The sequence below is a fragment of the Euphorbia lathyris genome, chromosome 7 (assembly GCF_963576675.1).
Source record: "Euphorbia lathyris chromosome 7, ddEupLath1.1, whole genome shotgun sequence".
NCBI lineage: Eukaryota > Viridiplantae > Streptophyta > Magnoliopsida > Malpighiales > Euphorbiaceae > Euphorbia > Euphorbia lathyris.
In genome coordinates, this window is record NC_088916.1 from 28,516,471 (window position 1) to 28,534,954 (window position 18,484).

Here is an 18,484-nt window from a genome sequence, read left to right on the forward strand (position 1 = left end):
GCATAAGTATATTTTTGCCACGAAAAACAAATACTCGTGGCATAAATTTATCAAGTAATCTAAAGTTTCTACTGGAATCTCTTTTTCCCGTGGCTAAATGGAAATATGCCACAAATCTTGAATTCTCGTGGCATGATTCGTGGCGCAAGTGATGATTTGTTGTAGTGAAATGCTACTAAAGAGAAGTGTTTGTACAACACAGATTATACAGCCTCCCCAGTTGTTCATTGCCAAAACAAACAAATTAAAAGTATACATGGATGTAAATTTAGGGGTGAAGAGCAACATTGAAGAGGAAAAATAAGTTCTATAATTGACCTTCAAGAAAATCTCCGAACAAACTTAGGTTGTTATGTTAATCTTGTATGGCTGGAAAAAGAAGAAACCATCGCTTCTAAGGATAAATCACTAGCTTTAATCTCGTGCAATGCATGAGATGTACGATAATTCATATTTTGAACCAATCAATATTTTATTGACCTATGTTACTTTTTATATAACTCAGTTGAATTTAAATTTTGTTTCAGACTTATATTGTTGTGAATTGGATCTCGAAGTTTTAGATTAGATTTAATGTTGTTGTGGCTTGGATCTCTGAGTTTTGGTTCAGATTTGATGATACATAGGTCCATACAGTTTAACTTCCAAAAAATATGTGATATTTTGTTTAGAGGGAAATAGGTGTGTTTTATAGTTCGAGTTATGCTTTACTTTCCTCTTTGTTATTTGACCTGTGTTACTTTTCATGTAAGTCCATTAATTTAAAATTTCGGTTTAGGTTAAATGTAACCCCCTCACTAGCCAAATTCGAATAATATCAAGATGAAAAACATGTTCCAATATGACTGAAAGCAATACCCTATATTTCTGTTTAGGGCACTCGATACATATCTTTCATTTATACAACCTATAACCAATTTAAACAACACCAAAACTCAACAAACTCAATCATAACTCATCCATAACAAATTCTATCATCATAGCTAGGTATTTCAGAATCTCAAACTCATAGAAAAGAAGCTAAAACGACATACTAACCTTCAATTTGTGTCTATCATATAGTATGCTTCCTAACTTGACTTGTTTGGCTTGAAAATTGAAGAAATTGGAAGAGTTTTCTTTGGAAGATGTTAGGGTATGAACAAGGAAGGTTTGCTGAAGCTATGGTCGAAATTTGGGCAGCAAATGATAAGAATTGAGTCATATACATCTTTTTAAAGTGAAGAGGTATAATTTGTCTTACTATTGGGTGACACCTCATGCTTAGTGAGGTGCTTGCTCATAAACCTCAAATTCATCCCTCCAAAAGTGTAATTTAATCAATTTAGGACATATGCATTCATTCATTTAAGTCCTAACTCAATTAACCAAACGTTACATCTTAACGACGCACTAATCGCCTCTTAATCGCACGGTAATCGCATTATGCATACGAAACTTCTAATGATAATGCGATGAATCTAAAATGTATGTACTCAATCATCAAAACATATATGAATGTGGGAAGACTCATATGTTAGGGTTTCAGGGATGTTACACTTATATTATTATGGTTTGGGTCTCTGAGTTTTGATACAATTCTTATGTTGTTGCGACTTAGGTATCCTCATCGAATCTAGATTGTTGCTATAAAAAAATTAGGGATGAGTAGGATCGAACCAAAAACCCAAAGATCAAAAAAATTGGACAAAACTGTACCGAATTATATTTTGGTTTGGTTCGGGGTCTAATTTTTAAGATAGTTTGGTTTTCGGTCTGGTTTGGTAAAAACCAAACAAAATCGAACCGAAATACAATATATACTACTTTTAGTTTTAGGGTTAATTAAGGCAAAGGCAAAAACCTATTCTACCCATACATAGTTCAAACTTCAAACACTTTGCATTTTGTCAAAAAAAGATCACAATAACATAGCTGTTGATAAATCATTTAGTAAGTTGAAAGACCATTTCATGCAATTACTTATTAATGTACATTTTAGGGGTGTAGAACTAAGTCCATTTAATTTCAATAAGTTTATTTGATAAATTTCAGTAGGTCTCCAATGCTCTGTTTGGTCCAAACATGAACCGAACTAGACCGGAGCGAAATAAATTGGTTCAGTCTAGACCAAACTGAATTATAATTTGGTTTCATGTGGTCCTAAAAAATACAAGTAAGTTGGTTCGATCCAATTTGGTTCGGTTTTATTCAGTTTTTGGACCAAACCGTACCATGCTTACCCCTATCAACAATATCCATTTTAGAAGCATTGGACCTTGGAATTCAACCGTGTGTTATTAGCTGTTTGAATGAGTTTTCCTTGCAGTTTTAGCTCCTTAGAGGTATAAATTTAAAATGCAATATTTTATTAATATGCAAATCACCGTAATTTTATTATCATGATTTTATTTTGTGTTCTTTGATCGTTATAACAGTAAGTAGAACACAAAAACTGAAAAGTTATGAAGATATAAAGCAAGTTTTGTTTAGAAGTGCATGATATGGAGGAAGATGTTTGTAGAAATTATTATTAAATAAATCTTCAAATCTTAAAAATGAGGTAATTCAAAAGAGAAGAGTCATTGCTTCATGTATTTACACTTTTCTCCAATTATTCGTTACATTTTTATTTTTATCTGTTTGGTTTATCCTTATTTCGCAGTTCTTTTATCATCGACGATACAAATGAACGGTCGTACCATGCTGTGTTGGTTGCAAAACCATTCTCATGGTTTATATACACAAATCTATAATCCATGTATGGATTTTTTTTATTTCTTTCTATATGACATTAAGTGTTTATGTTTTGGTTCATTTTAATTGAACATTTATGTTATCTTTTTAAATTCGCAGTTTTTAATGTGCAATGTAAATGGTTTTATGTTGTTTAAAGTATTTTCAGAGTTTTGTATTCTTTGTGTTTGTTGGAGAAATTTGTGAATACGTATTTTTATTGGTTTTATTTTCTATAAATGTTACATGTTTGGAAAAACGCTTGATTTATTGTGTATTTAGGAGATTTTATATAACCTTTTGGCTTTAGTTTTTTTATTTTTTTACAAATTTTTCATGGTTTCTGGTTTTAAGTTTTTGTGTATTTTTTTCATGGAAAGTGTATTTTTTTTAAATCCGCAAGATTTGATACAAGTTATGAAGTTTTTTTTGTGTTTTTTCATGTAATTATTCTATCTTTTGACAAATCGGGATCATCATATTCTTCAAGATGAAACTAAATATTATGTACATGTTTTGTGCAACTGCGGTAACTTATTACTTTTTTTAGTTGCATTTTTTTCACCCCCTATGTCTTGATTTACCTAAGCATATTCACTTTTTTGTTTTCCTTAGTAAGATTTACACTTTCATTAAGCTGGATTGATTTGTCAATCTATTCCTTTCTCATTTTGTTCATTTTTCTTAATTATCTCCAAACTATTTCTATCAAACACGACTGATGATTTTAAGGAACTGGATAGTTCATGGGCCTTTGATCGGAAGATCCAGTGGTTTTAGGTTATTTCAGAATCTTATTCTCCCTTCCATTCTTGAATCAAATGTATTTTTAATCTTTGGTTTAAATTAATTCATTTGTTATCTCAATTTGTTGGTATTATTATCGGATAGAGGTTTTTGGGTGATTTTCTTAGTTTTGTTTTAAATACATTGAAACCTTTCGCAGATCCATGATTGTTTAAATTGATTTAAGACTTTTGTAGATTTTTGTTTTTGTGTTCCACATATATTATTTTTTAAATATCTCCGAGGTTCTTTCAAATCTTTCTTTAATTATTTGTGGTTTTGTAGTCGTCTGATTTACTCTTATGTTCAAAAGATTGGTGTTTGATTCCGAATTTGGTTTTTACTGTAGGTTTTCAATATATGAATTCCCCTTTTGGAGATACTACCAATAATAATATTGTTAGGATTACTTGGGTATAGATCTAATTAATCCAACCCGTCCGAAATGGAACGGGCCAAGCCTATCTTAAGAGATGGAGGATTAAAGTTTTAGCTTCCTATAAATAGGCTTAACCCTAATCAAAACACAAGGTTGAAAGGTTGCCTCCTCCTCCTCCTCCTCCTCTCTCTCTCACTCTTCTTCTTCACTTTAGTCTGTGGATTACTTAGTCTTCCCCAGCTAACGCTATATGGTTGCCTATTATTGGTGGTACAAGATCGTGGTGGTAAGATCCGCTTTCGATACCACTTTCGCTACTTTGAGAGATCTATAGGTTCTGTTATTCAATAAGGTACGCCTGAACCCGTATATCTCAAATAGATTAATTGCCATTAATCCCTTCATTGGTATCAGAGCCACAGATCTTGTACTCTGTGTTTTTTCTATATCCATAGATATGAAGAAATTTTGTGAGATCATTCTAAGAATGATTGTATTGATGTGTTTATATATATTCTTGATTTTGTTCGTGGTTTTTTTGTATAAACACATTTTTTTATTAGTTTGATGTGTTGGTCCCTTATAATGTTACAAGTATAGTTCCAAGGGGGGTTAGGAACTATTTAAACTTTTTGAGGTTTAGGGCAGACTTCTTTTCTTAAGAGAAAAGGTTTTAACAGCGGCGCTGAGTAAACAGCAAGATACTGGCTTAGTCAACTGGTGACTAGGTCAGTTTCTTAACTTGAGTCAGAAGATAGCACTTAGAGTCTATTCCTGAGCTCAGATGTTTGATGCGCACAACTCAGCTTGACCTCTTTACTTGGTCAGTTTTTGGTTATTTAAGCAAGCAATATATATAAGGAGTTTAAGGTAAGAAATGCGTTACTCAGCAGATTTATCCAGGTTCGGCTTCTAAGCCTACGTCCTGTCCCCGGAACACGTTCCGAGCTTTCGAATCCTCTACTGAGCTCTTTAAAGGTAGAGCCTCAAACCTTTTACAATCTTAGCAACTGAGTATAACAAGAGTACCTTCCTCTATACCTCTACTCAATCCTAATCTCTCGCTGAGTACTATAACCGAGTACTCAGCCTCTCCTTTCTAATCTCTAGAAATGATAAGTGTTTGTCCTAAACAATGATTGCTAAGACACCTTAGATGATTGAATAATCACTCTAGACTTTTACACAAAAGACATGAAATTTAGTGTAAGATTGCTTTGCTTTTTGCTTGCAGAACTTGCGTAGAAATTTGGTCAGCGTAATGGCTTGATCAAGTTCTGTTGTTGAATGAAGCAACTGATGGCACTATTTATAGAGACGTCTGAGGCATCGATTCATTTCGAATTTTGAAATAACCGTTGGAGGGAAACGGCTTCCTGTCGTTGTCATCATGACTTGCTCAGAGCTCTCGGCCAATCAGGTTTGAGTATCTTCTGTCCTCGGTCAGCTTTTGGTCAGCTTTTGGTCAGCTCGGTAGAATGTCTCTCCATTTATGGTAATGTCAACTAGACAGCATACTTTGTCTTTTGAACTTTACCCAAAGTAGAAATACTTTGTCTGGAAGTTGTTCTTAGCCAGCTGCTGTCTTGTACTGTTTGTCGAATCAACTCAGCAGCTTCGTCCTGAAGTTGTTCCCTGAAGGTCTTCCAGATCCTTCTTCCGCTGAGTTGTGTTTTGTCCATAACGACAATGTTTTGACATACGCGGGCCGAGTTGCCTTAATCTGTTTGACTTGGGCTTTGACTTCCGTATTGGGCTTGGGCCTTTTAATCTTGTGTCTTATAAACAATTTAACTCAACATTGAATAAACACATTAGTAGAATAAATCAAAGCATTTAAACTAAGTGTGTTTAGAATATATTATACTTAAACAATTTTGTCAAATCAAAATTATGTGGAAAGGTGTTTCAACAAACTCCCCCATTTTGATGTTGGCAAAACTATTCAGCGAAGAACTCGGTATTGAGCTCCGCCATGGTAGTTGACCTAATATAACTTAGCAAACTCCCCCGTAAGGGTTGAGCTACTGACTTAGTTTTACTCTAAACAATTGAAGGTTTAATTGAGTAAGTCTAAGGTCAGTTTTCAGATATAGGTCAGCTCATGGAACATATTCTATTTTACTCAGTGTTAAGCGGAAGGTTTTAACATTCAGAGGGCGCTGAGTAATTTGTTGTTCAATGAGTTTTATAAGACAATGTTACAAGTCAATGTCAAACATGTTATCAGCATTGGGTTCAATCAATAAATTTTATAAGCATTAAACATAGCTGATTCAATTGAAGATACATAATGACTTAATACACAGCATCGTATAAAAATAATTCATAACTCATGGTTTGAACAGAAGATGCAAGTATTGATATTTAATATAGGTAGTCAGCGTTTACAAACAAAAGTTGAAGACAGGCATAGAGACTACATACTTAGCCTATACTGAGCTAGCCTATATCTATTTCTTTCTCTTCTGTTTGGACTGACTAGACTCATGCTGTGTTCTCGCTTGTGCTTTCTCCCCCGTTTTGTCAGCATCGGGAGGAGGAATCCTAAAGGCGTCGGTTAAGACGGCTCTGGTCAGTTCTGTGGACAGCGCTTTAAGTCTATCGACGCTTTCATTGACACCATCAAAGATAGCCACTCCATTATCTGAGACCTCGGAGGGTATATTAAGCTCAGCAGCGCTGATCATGCTGACTATGAAAGCTTGAGATTTACCTACCCAAGTAAGTGCATCAGTCAGACCAGCAACGACTTGATGGAATGTCTTGAGTAAGGAGGTGTCATAGTATTGACGCTGAATATTGTTGTGATGTATGTGGTTGAAGGTTTGTCTGGTGATAGACAACATTTCATTTTGCTTCATAGCGTCAGTATCCATCTCTTGCTTGTTCAGATTCAGCAATCGAACGGCCTCACCAATTTGCTCCACTGAGCACTGAGAATAGGAGACCATTTGCTCGTTGGTTTTGATTTGCTCGGTGTGAAGCTGAGCAAAGAGCATTTCAACTTCATCAGAAGTAGCATAGCGTGTGTTCGCAGCTGACAAAGTCTGAACTTGTTCTTGAAGAGCGTTGAGATGTTGAACTGTTGTCAGCTGGATCTCAGCCAGCTTTGCGATGGAATCCTGCTTAGCTTGCTGTGCTTGAAAGGTAATGATGAGACTCGGTAGATCCTTGAATCCCTTAACTTCGTTGAGAAGCTGAGTTACATAGGAGAGCTGAGTGGTCTCAACAGTAGAAGACTCAGCAGCATCAGGAGTAGTTTGTTGAAGGTCTTTGATCAATGTCTACACTGAGTCGATGATTCGTTTACCAGACTCAGTGGCATTCATGTAGCTTTGAGAGCCTTCATTAAGTTGTCCAGTGACATCAGTATGACCGGTTGGAAGAGGATTAAGTGGGATGACCTGGTCAGTGACTGGAGTTGTGTTTTCAATCTGCACTTGGTTAGATTGGGAAAGAGTTTGATCGGCAGAGATGTTGAGTGGAGAGGAAGTAATCCGGATGGATTCCACTTGACTCGTAGAATTTGCGGAAGCATTCAAGTCGGCATGTTCCTTTAGTGAAGAAACAGAGGCTTGCTTTTCTAGAGAGGCCGGTGGAGTAGAGGATGGTTGCTTTCTGAAAAATTTCAGCTTAAGTGCAGAAGGGTCCTTGGTTGGCTTCTGAATAACAAAGTCAGGAAGGGTTGGTTGTTGAACAGGAATGTCACTAACTGTCTTCTGACTTGCCTTAACCAATCTTCTTCTGCGAGGAGGAGGGTCAGCTTGAATAGACTCTCCTGAGTGACATGGAGAAGTTTCTTCTTGATCAGCTTCTTGATCAGCATTAAGCTGGTCAGCTTGTTTTTGTACTTGATCAACATTGTGTTGGTCATGTTCTTGTTCTTCTCCAGCAGCCAACTCAGTATTGGCTTGCTCGGCTTCAATCTCACTAGCTGTCTCATCGGAGTCAGCTTCATCACTATTTTCTTCTCCCTGTTCCTCATCTTCTTCATCCTCCCCATCCAATTCTTCCTCAATTTGTGCAATGAACTGATCGTCCAGTTGCACATCATCCTCTTGCTGTACAGCCTCAGTTCCTAGACACTGTGTGTAGTGAGAATCACAAGGAACAATGACGTCAGTAGGGATTGCGTCAATTGGAGACAGTGAAGAAGACTTCTGCTTCTTTTGAGGTTGCTCATCAGCATCTGGTCTTTCCTCAATTTCAGGCTCATCTTGCCTGCTCCTTTTCTCAGCTGACTTAGGTCTCTCCTGACCTGGTTCAGCAACTGACTTAGGCTTCTTTGCCTTAGGCTCAGCCTTCTTTGAAGGAGTCTCAACAGCTTTCCCCTTGCGGGCAGCTGGAGCCTTTGTCCTTTTCCTTTGCTTTGGAGCTGTTTCCTCAGCTTGTTGTTCACCAGCAGCAGCAACTTTTGCTTTCTTTAGGGGCTGATTGAACTTCAAAGCCCTCAGTGAAGCAGCTGTGATTTCAGATCCTCTAGCTTTAACTTCATCAGTTAGGTCTATTTGATGATCAATGAGGATCCTGGTGATGAGCGAGCCCAGCCTGAGAGTTCCAGTGCTTCGTAGGAACCCAACAATCAGGAATACTGGCATGTTGATCGGTTTGTATGTCAGCATATGCCATATGAAGCATTGCTCAAAGTTCGTTGCTGAGGTGGTGCAGTTGATCTTAGGATAAATGAAGTAGGTCAGCAGATAGTGAGCCATCTTTTGGTGCTGACCCATAGAGGAACTGGAGACTTCTCCTGAGTGGCCTTCAGGTTTACAGAAGGTGACTTCGTACCCAGTACCATCATGATCTCCAAATCTTCTCAGCTTTGCTCCTTCATTTTTCAACTTCAGCAAATTCGCCAAATAGGTGGGATTGATGAAAATCGTTTTCCCCCTTACTACTATTGCCAGATAGTCCTGGTTATCATCAGCGACTTGGAGGTTCTTGTAGAATTCCCTTACTAGGTCAGGATAGGTGTGATCCCTAATAGAGAACAGTTCTGTCCACCCATTCTTCGATATCCATTCGCAGAAGGGTTGCTCGGATGTCACGAAGTTCTCAGAAACCCATCATGAGAAGTCCACTTTCCATTCGCTAATGTTATCAAAAACCTTGGTATAAGTTCTGATTTTGGTCGGTTTTCCTTTGGAGGAGGTAGCTTGCCCAGTTTTTCCTTTACTCGGCATAGTGACCTTGGTAGTTTCAGGCACAGAAGTTTTCCTGGAGGGTTCATCGGAGCTGGTCTTAGGGTGACCGACACCGGAGATGTTGACGGAAACTTTAGTCATAGTTTCAGAACAAGTTTGGGAAGCTTTGAGAGTTTTTAGAGAGAAAGCTTTGCCTTAGAATTCGGTAGGTGTAAAGAAAATAAAGAATGGAGATTTACCCATTATTTATAGCGGTGAAGAGTGGATCTTATCGAATCCATGTGTCAGTTTTGCCTTGGGATTGTCAACCGACAAGGATCCTGGCTTTTATGACACATTCGGCGCATACGTCATCCTAGGTGGCTATATGCGTGCTTTTGCATTTAATGCAACGGATCTAACACTCAGCGTTTAGAATACTAAGCGTTTTGGATTCTGAGTGGTCAATAGTATATGAAAGGATGATTTCTCAGTTTAAGATAACTACTCGGTGTGCATATTGACTCAGTATTGATGTGTATTTTGTGTTAAGTACTCAGCATAACAATCACTCAGCATGCATTTGCATAAATCATTCAGCATAGTAATTCACTCAGCATAAATTTACATTTTAGAACAGGAATTTACTGAAGAGGATTAAACATACCAATGGCTTCTCTCAGTATGCTGAACTGTTCATGAGCCAGTGGCTTTGTGAAGATATCCGCAAGCTGCTCATCCGTTGGGACGTAGGTCAGCTTTATCTCACCTTTGAGTACATGGTCTCTAATGAAGTGATGCCTTATGCTGACATGCTTCATTCTGCTGTGTTGAATTGGGTTCTTTGATAGATCAATTGCACTTTTGTTGTCGCATTTGACCTCAATTGTCTTTGTTTGAACACCATAGTCTTCAAGCTGTTGCTTAATCCATAAGACTTAAGCAACACAATGACCAGCAGCAATGTACTCAGCTTCAGTGGTAGACAAGGCTACTGACGCCTGCTTCTTGCTGAACCAAGATACAAGACAGCTTCCTAAGAAATGACATCCTCCAGAGGTGTTTTTTCGTTCTAGCTTGTCTCGACCATAGTCAGCGTCAGTGTATCCAACGAGTGTAAAGCCATGAGTGTTGGGATACCATAAAACTGCATTCACTGAGCTTTGCAAGTATCTAAGGATTCTTTTTACAGCTATGTAATGAGATTCCTTAGGGTTAGATTGATATCTAGCACAGTAGCATACTGAGAACTGAATGTCCGGTCTACTGGCTGTTAAGTAAAGTAGAGAGCCTATCATACCTCGATACAATTTGATGTCTACTGACTTACCATTCTCGTCAGTGCAGAGGACAGTGTCAGTGCCCATAGGAGTGGATATTGGCTTGCAATTTTCCAAGTCATATTTCTTTAATATCTCCTTGGCATATTTAGCTTGACTGATGAAGATGCCATTCTTTCCTTGTTTTATTTGAAGTCCGAGGAAGAAGTTGAGTTCTCCCATCATCGACATTTCAAACTCAGTCTGCATTTGTTTGCTAAATTCCTTGCACATTGATTCGTTAGTTGCACCAAATATTATATCATCAACATAAATTTGAGCCAGCAGGGTATCTTTACCCTTTCTCTTAATGAATAAGGTTGTATCAGCTTTGCCCCTGACATAGTTTCTAGTCAGCAGGAAACTGGTCAGCCTCTCATACTAAGCACGTGGTGCTTGCTTGAGGCCGTACAGAGCCTTTTTGAGCTTATAAACGTGGTTTGGGAATTTAGGATCCTCAAACCCAGGAGGTTGATTAACATAAACTTCCTCGTTTATAACTCCATTAAGAAATGCACTTTTAACATCCATTTGAAACAGTTTAAAGTTCATGTAAGATGCATATGCACATAAAATCCTAATGGCCTCTAGCCTTGCCACTGGGGCAAAGGTCTCACCGTAGTCAATACCTTCTTGCTGACTGTAGCCCTGAGCTACAAGCCTTGCTTTGTTCCTGACTACGTTTCCTTGCTCATCCAGCTTGTTGCGGAAGACCCATCCTATTCCAATGGTCTTCTGACTCCTTGGATGTGGCACTAGCTCCCATACATCGTTTCTTCTGAATTGGTCAAGTTCCTCTTGCATTGCGCTCATCCAGAATTCATCTTCCTCAGCATCAGCGAAGTTCTTAGGTTCCTGAACTGAGACGAAGGCTACATTGCTGAGGTACCTCCTGAGTTGATTCCTCGTCATCAGGGTATTCCCAGCAGAATCAAGGATTGCACTCTCTGAGTGCCCTCTTGGAATCCTTATCTCTTTAGGTAGATTGATGTCTTGTGCTGTCTGTGTTTCAACAATCTCTGCAGAAGTAGACTGGTCAGTGAAAACAATCTTAGGTTCACTCTTACTCTTGGTCAGCCTTTTAGTGAATGACTCAGCAGCTGGTTCTTGGTCAGCGGTTACTGAGTGTGGATCATCCTCGGTCAGTGGCTGGTATCTACCTGCAGGGTTAGTCTCGTCGAACTCAACATTTACTGACTCTTCTAAAACTTGAGTTTGTTTATTGAAAACTCTGTATGCTTTGCCGTTTGTTGAGTAGCCTAAAAAGATAGCCTCATCAGCTTTTAAGTCAAACTTTGCTAAGCTATCTTTGGTATTCAAAATAAAACATTTACAGCCAAAGGCACGAAAGTATCCAATGTTGGGCTTTCGTCCTTTCCAAAGTTCATAGGGGGTTTTCTTTAATATAGGTCTAACTAGAGCCCTATTAAGAATATAGCACGCTGTGTTAACAGCCTCTCCCCAAAAGTACTTTGGAAGCCTATGCTCATCCAGCATTGTCCTGGCTATTTCAACCAGAGTTCTGTTCTTCCTTTCAACAACCCCATTTTGTTGAGGTGTTATAGGAGCAGAGAAATTGTGGTCAATGCCGCTGGCTTCACAGAATTCAACAAACTTTTGGTTTTCGAATTCTCCACCATTATCACTTCGGATGTGAGCCAATTTTAGGTCTTTATCATTTTCAAGTTTTCTAACCAAATTTGAAAATGTCTCAAAGGTCTCATCCTTGCTACTCAGCAGGATCACCCAAGTGTACCGAGAGAAGTCATCTACAATGACCAAGGAAAATCTTCTTCCACCCAGACTCAGTGGCTGGACTGGACCGAAGAGATCCAAGTGTAGTAACTCTAACGGTCGCTTAGTTGAGACAATGTTTTTGCTGTGAAAAGATTGTTTGGTTTGTTTTCCAGCTTGGCAAGCGTGGCATAATTGATCTTTTTCAAATTTAAGTTCAGGCAGTCCCTCAACCAATTTCTTTCTTGCTAATTTGGCCAGGAGGTCCATGCTTACATGACCAAGTCTCCTGTGCCATAGCCAGGAATTTTCTTCCTTTGATACTAAGCATACAGTTTTTGAAAACTTTTTCTCTAAGTCTAGCATAAAGACATTATCTATGCGAGGGGCAGTTAAAATTAACTCATTTGATTTACCCTCGTATATTTTACATCCAGTATCATCAAATATAACTTTTCTCCCATTGTCACATAGCTGAGCTACGCTGAGTAAGTTATATTTGAGTCCGCTGACTAGGGAGACAGATTCAATAGTAGGATTACCTCCAATGGTTCCTGACCCTACTATCTTACCCTTCTTGTTGTCTCCAAAACTTACGCTTCCTCCTCGTTTACGCTCAAACGTGATGAATTGAGTTTCATCACCAGTCATATGCCTCGAGCATGCGCTGTCAATATACCACATCTTTGACTTCTCAGCACACCTCAGGCTTACCTGCATTGTAACTAGTTGCTTTTAGGTACCCAATTCTTTTTGGGTCCTGGCTTGTTAGATTTAACAGGTAAAGCATCATATTTTATTTTATGGCGGCATACTTTGACAGTATGGCCATTCTTTCCACAGAAGTCACAGCTGGCCTTCTTTTTAGGTTGTCTCACTGACTGGTCAGCACCCCAGTGCTGAGCATGCCAGCACACCTTTGTGGTGTGACCTTTCTTCCCATAGAAGTCACACTGGACATTCCGCTGGGGATTCCATCTCTGCTGAGTACCTTGGTACTGAGTTCTCAGAGGAATGTTTCTTTTATTTGGAACCTTTAATTGGTTCTGGATAGTTGTGATGTCCTTTCTCAATTTCTTTGAAACTGATTGGACTTCAAAGACAGACTCATGTATGATCTTCATGTTATCATGCAAAGTTGAGTTGTCTTGAAGAAGGTATCTGAGGTCACTCAGCTTGACCTCTTCAACCTCGTCACAGCGCCTGCTGAGTGCTCTAATTTTCTTATTACACTTTTTGACAAGTGTATAGAGATCACTCAGGGCATTACCCATTTCGTTTCTGAGCTGGGAAAGTGATATTACCTCATTTGATTGCTCCTCATCGTCAGATGCAACGGAGGGATCAGCATGCTCAGAGACGCACGGCTCAGCAAGTTCGTCATCCATGAAGTATATCTTTGCTAACTCGGTGGCCTCAGCTTCTGTTGATGAAGACTCATCACTGTCGCTCCATGTAGCCACCATTGCCTTTTTGCCGTTCTTCTTATCTTTCCTCAGCGTGGGGCAGCTTGACTTTATATGGCCAGTTTGATGACATTCAAAGCATGTAATGGGCTTTGAGTTGTCTTTCTTGTATTTGCTGTCGCTGGACTAAGCTTTATACTTATCAAACTTTCTGTAAGGCTTCTTAGAATATTTGTCATTTTTCCTGAACAGCCTTTTCATTTTCCTTGTAAACATAGCCATCTCTTCATCATCTGTTGAGCTCCCATCAGTGGAGTCAGCTTTCATGACAAGAGATTTCTGCTTCTTGTCTTCAGACTTTTCCTTCACCTCGAAGTTTTTCATTGATATCTCATGGGTCAGCAACGAGCCGATGAGTTCGTCATATTTGTAGGTGGGTAAGTCCTGAGCTTCCTCAATAACGGTCTTCTTTACTTGCCAGTCTTTAGGAAGACTCCTGAGTATCTTTTTGACTTGTTCTTCCTCAGTGAAGATCTTCCCAAGTCTCTTGAGCTCATTTATGATGTTGGTAAACCTTGCATTCATGTCAGATATACCCTCATCATTGTTCATCTCGAACAGCTCGTACAATCTCATCTGCTGGTTCACCTTGGACTCCTTTACTTTATTGGTTCCTTCGTAGGTGACCTCCAGCTTCTTCCAGATATCTTGCGCCGACTCACAACCTGAAATTTTATTATATTCTGCAACATCGAGCGCACAGTGAAGCATATTAATAGCCGAAGCGTGATTTTGAAGCTTCTTGAGATCATCCTCTGTCCATTTGGCCTCAGTTTTTACAACTGTTTGGCCAGCCACAACTTCGACATGTACAAATGGGCCTTGGACTATGGATAGCCAAGCACTCATGTTTGTAGCCTGAATGAAATTTTTCATCCTATTCTTCCAGAAGGTATAGTTAGACCCGAAGAATAGGGGAGGCCGAGTAATGGACAGCCCCTCAGGTAAGATCTGAGTTGTTTGGTTTCCTGGGAGAAATCGAGTGCTGTTTTCGCCCATAGTGGGGATCAGCTCAAGGTGGTTAAACATTTTACAGTGAGCTTTTAAGCTCTGATACCACTTGTTGGTCCCTTATAATGTTACAAGTATAGTTCCAAGGGGGGGTTAGGAACTATTTAAACTTTTTGAGGTTTAGGGCAGACTTCTTTTCTTAAGAGAAAAGGTTTTAACAGCGGCGTTGAGTAAACAACAAGATACTGGCTTAGTCAACTGGTGACTAGGTCAGTTTCTTAACTTGAGTCAGGAGATAGCACTTAGAGTCTATTCCTGAGCTCAGATGTTTGATGCGCACAACTCAGCTTGACCTCTTTACTTGGTCAGTTTTTGGTTATTTAAGCAAGCAATATATATAAGGAGTTTAAGGTAAGAAATGCGTTACTCAGCAGATTTATCCAGGTTCAGCTTCTAAGCCTACGTCCTGTCCCCGGAACACGTTTCGAGCTTTCGAATCCTCTACTGAGCTCTTTAAAGGTAGAGCCTCAAACCTTTTACAATCTTAGCAACTGAGTATAACAAGAGTACCTTCCTCTATACCTCTACTCAATCCTAATCTCTCGCTGAGTACTATAACCGAGTATTCAGCCTCTCCTTTCTAATCTCTAGAAATGATAAGTGTTTGTCCTAAACAATGATTGCTAAGACACCTTAGATGATTGAATAATCACTCTAGACTTTTACACAAAAGATATGAAATTTAGTGTAAGATTGCTTTGCTTTTTGCTTACAGAACTTGCGTAGAAATTTGGTCAGCGTAATGGCTTGATCAAGTTCTGTTGTTGAATGAAGCAATTGATGGCACTATTTATAGAGACGTCTGAGGCATCAGTTCATTTCGAATTTCGAAATAACCGTTGGAGGGAAACGGCTTCCTGTCGTTGTCATCCTGACTTGCTCAGAGCTCTTGGCCAATCAGGTTTGAGTATCTTCTATCCTCGGTCAGCTTTTGGTCAGCTCGACAGAATGTCTCTCCATTTATGGTAATGTCAACTAGACAGCATACTGTGTCTTCTGAACTTTACCCAAAGTAGAAATACTTTGTCTGGAAGTTGTTCTTAGCCAGCTGCTGTCTTGTACTGTTTGTCGAATCAACTCAGCAGCTTCGTCCCGAAGTTGTTCCCTGAAGGTCTTCTAGATCCTTCTTCCGCTGAGTTGCGTTTTGTCCATAACGACAACGTTTTGACATACGCGGGCCGAGTTGCCTTAATCTGTTTGACTTGGGCTTTGACTTCCGTATTGGGCTTGGGCCTTTTAATCTTGTGTCTTATAAACAATTTAACTCAACATTGAACAAACACATTAGTAGAATAAATCAAAGCATTTAAACTAAGTGTGTTTAGAATATATTATACTTAAACAATTTTGTCAAATCAAAATTATGTGGAAAGGTGTTTCAACATGATCTTCTTATCAATCTAAAATAAGTTTTTGATCCGACTAAGAAAATCTTATCAAAAATATATTTTTAAATATATTTTTTATCTTCTATAAATGATTGGAACTCAAAAGGAATCCATATTTTATGTTTTTTCAAAATTGTTCAAGGTTAAAATCAGCATTGAGATGCGTGTTTCTTGAAAAATCTATTCACGGATTAGAAAAATATCTTTTTAAATTCATTTTTGTCCACTGTTTCTTTGCAAAACAAAATCGGCAAGTGATAACAACCCAAATTATTCTTGAATAAAGAATAAGGGAAAATTAATAGAAATAATGGCAAACCATTATTCCTTCTAAAAGAGATATTTATGCATGATTAATGTGGAATTAATGTAGGATTAATGCAGGGGTGAATATGCAAATAATGAGGAAAAGGAAGGAGTCTTTAGCATTATGCCACGCCACGTGGACCATGACGAGACCCGCCATTGTTCTCAAGAAGAGCGTACATACGCCTTGACAGATCTAAAAATACCAAAAGGCGCCTTTATTACCATCCATAAATGGGAATAAATACAATTAAATGGCAATTAATAGCCATTAAATGGGAATAAAGACTTGACTGTTCGAATACTCCAACTCTGAGGGTTTCAATGATAAATGCTGGGATTAATGGAGAATTGATAGCAATTAAAGATGAGTAATGACATGACTGTTCATCTACATCTCCATAACATCCAAATATCATACATGGGGAAAAAGGATAATTAGACAAAGAATGAATGATCCGTCATCAATACTCTTATGGATAAAGATCCACCGACGAATCTCCAGATGGCGTATAAAGCAAGACTCATACGTGGCGGATCTACAGATTCCTCAACACACCACAGACGGTCAAACGCCTTGGGAGACCCGTCGTCAAACATCGATACGCCCAAGGAATGGCCAAGCCGATTCCCAATAAAGGCAACTAATAACCCATTAATGAGCTAAGGGTCATACTTGAATAAGATCAGTAACCGCCATTAATGAGGCATTAATGGAGACTTTCTAGTTACCGAGAGTTACAACTACATGACTATAAATAGCTTGCCTCCCAAGCTATTGAGGTACACTTACTGATTCTCTACGTTTGTGCTTACAGTTTATTCTCAGAAATATTACTGACTTTGGCATCGGAGTGTCCCCGGCCGATCTCAACGGCGCCTCACAGGGAAGTGCTCCGATCAAGGATTTTTCCACAAGTTATCAATTGGTGCGGTGAAGGTGGATCTCTAACAAACAGAAGATCACAAAATCTTGATTGTATAGAGTTTCACAAAGAACAAAAAAATGGAGTCAACGGAATAGAAATCACAATCTCAAACCTTGGCTCAATCAGTACAACAAATCTATCCAAAGATAAAGTTCTCCATATATTGGTGGGAAAGAGTTTTCTACATTAAATCTGGAATTTTATGATGAAAAAGATAATTTTCCTCCCATTTCTTATTCCATTTTTAATTAAAGAAAAATTGAGATCCCTCACTCTTATAAAGTGCTATGAATATCATTACATGTTATTATGATAAATCTAATAAATTGTGAAAGATAAAGTAATAGACATAAATCTTTCATTAAATCTTGCATGCTCAATATGCCTTATATTTTTATGCATGACGAGTATAATATGTCATTATCATTGAATTAGTACAAGATGCATGTATAAGATCCGTAATCTTGGAATTTTATAAAAAATTCATCCATTCAAGGTGATTTTATCACTTAATATTAAGATATCATAAAAGGCTCGTGTAATTACAGATCACTTAGGTCTGATCAGTCTTTTGGATGAACATGCATATAACCATTAGAAGAAATTGCAAAAAATCATATTTGGTTTTTCTTGTACAATTCACCATCTATGTATGGCTTTTCTCATATATAGTACTTTTAATATCAGAAATTCATATTTTTTAATATTGTTTTGTCAAACAGTTATTTCATTCCCTCTTTTACAAGGATGTGTTTATTCATATAAAAACTGTTTATCTGACATTGTTAGAATTTCTTTTACCAACGTAAGAGACTTGAACATATTGAATTTATTTGTGATTATCATGTAATTGTTCCTAACTATTAAAGCCATTATGGGCTGATGAATTACCAAATTGGATAAACAAAACTTTCATGTCCTTAACTAACTACAAAATAGTGCAAGTGTCAATTTCGGATCATAACATTAATTTATGCAAAGTTCTTAGGCTATACATGAGTGTTCTTTAGAGATTGTTTGGATAGTGGTATATGAAGGTATGTGAGGATGAATTTTGAGTAATTTTCCATACACCCCAAATTGGAGGAGAATCATGGTACATGTCTTTTTCTTCCAAAATTACTCTTTCTCTTTTATTTTATTTATACAAATGAAATTATATAAGAGTAACTTCATATATAACTACATTATTAAACCATCACTTACCTTACTTTAAATACACCTTATTCAAATGAGGCATTAATGATCTCTGAATACCAATAATGCATGGATGCACAATATTGATTGCAAGTAAATAGCAACTATGTAAGATATCGTACCCAATA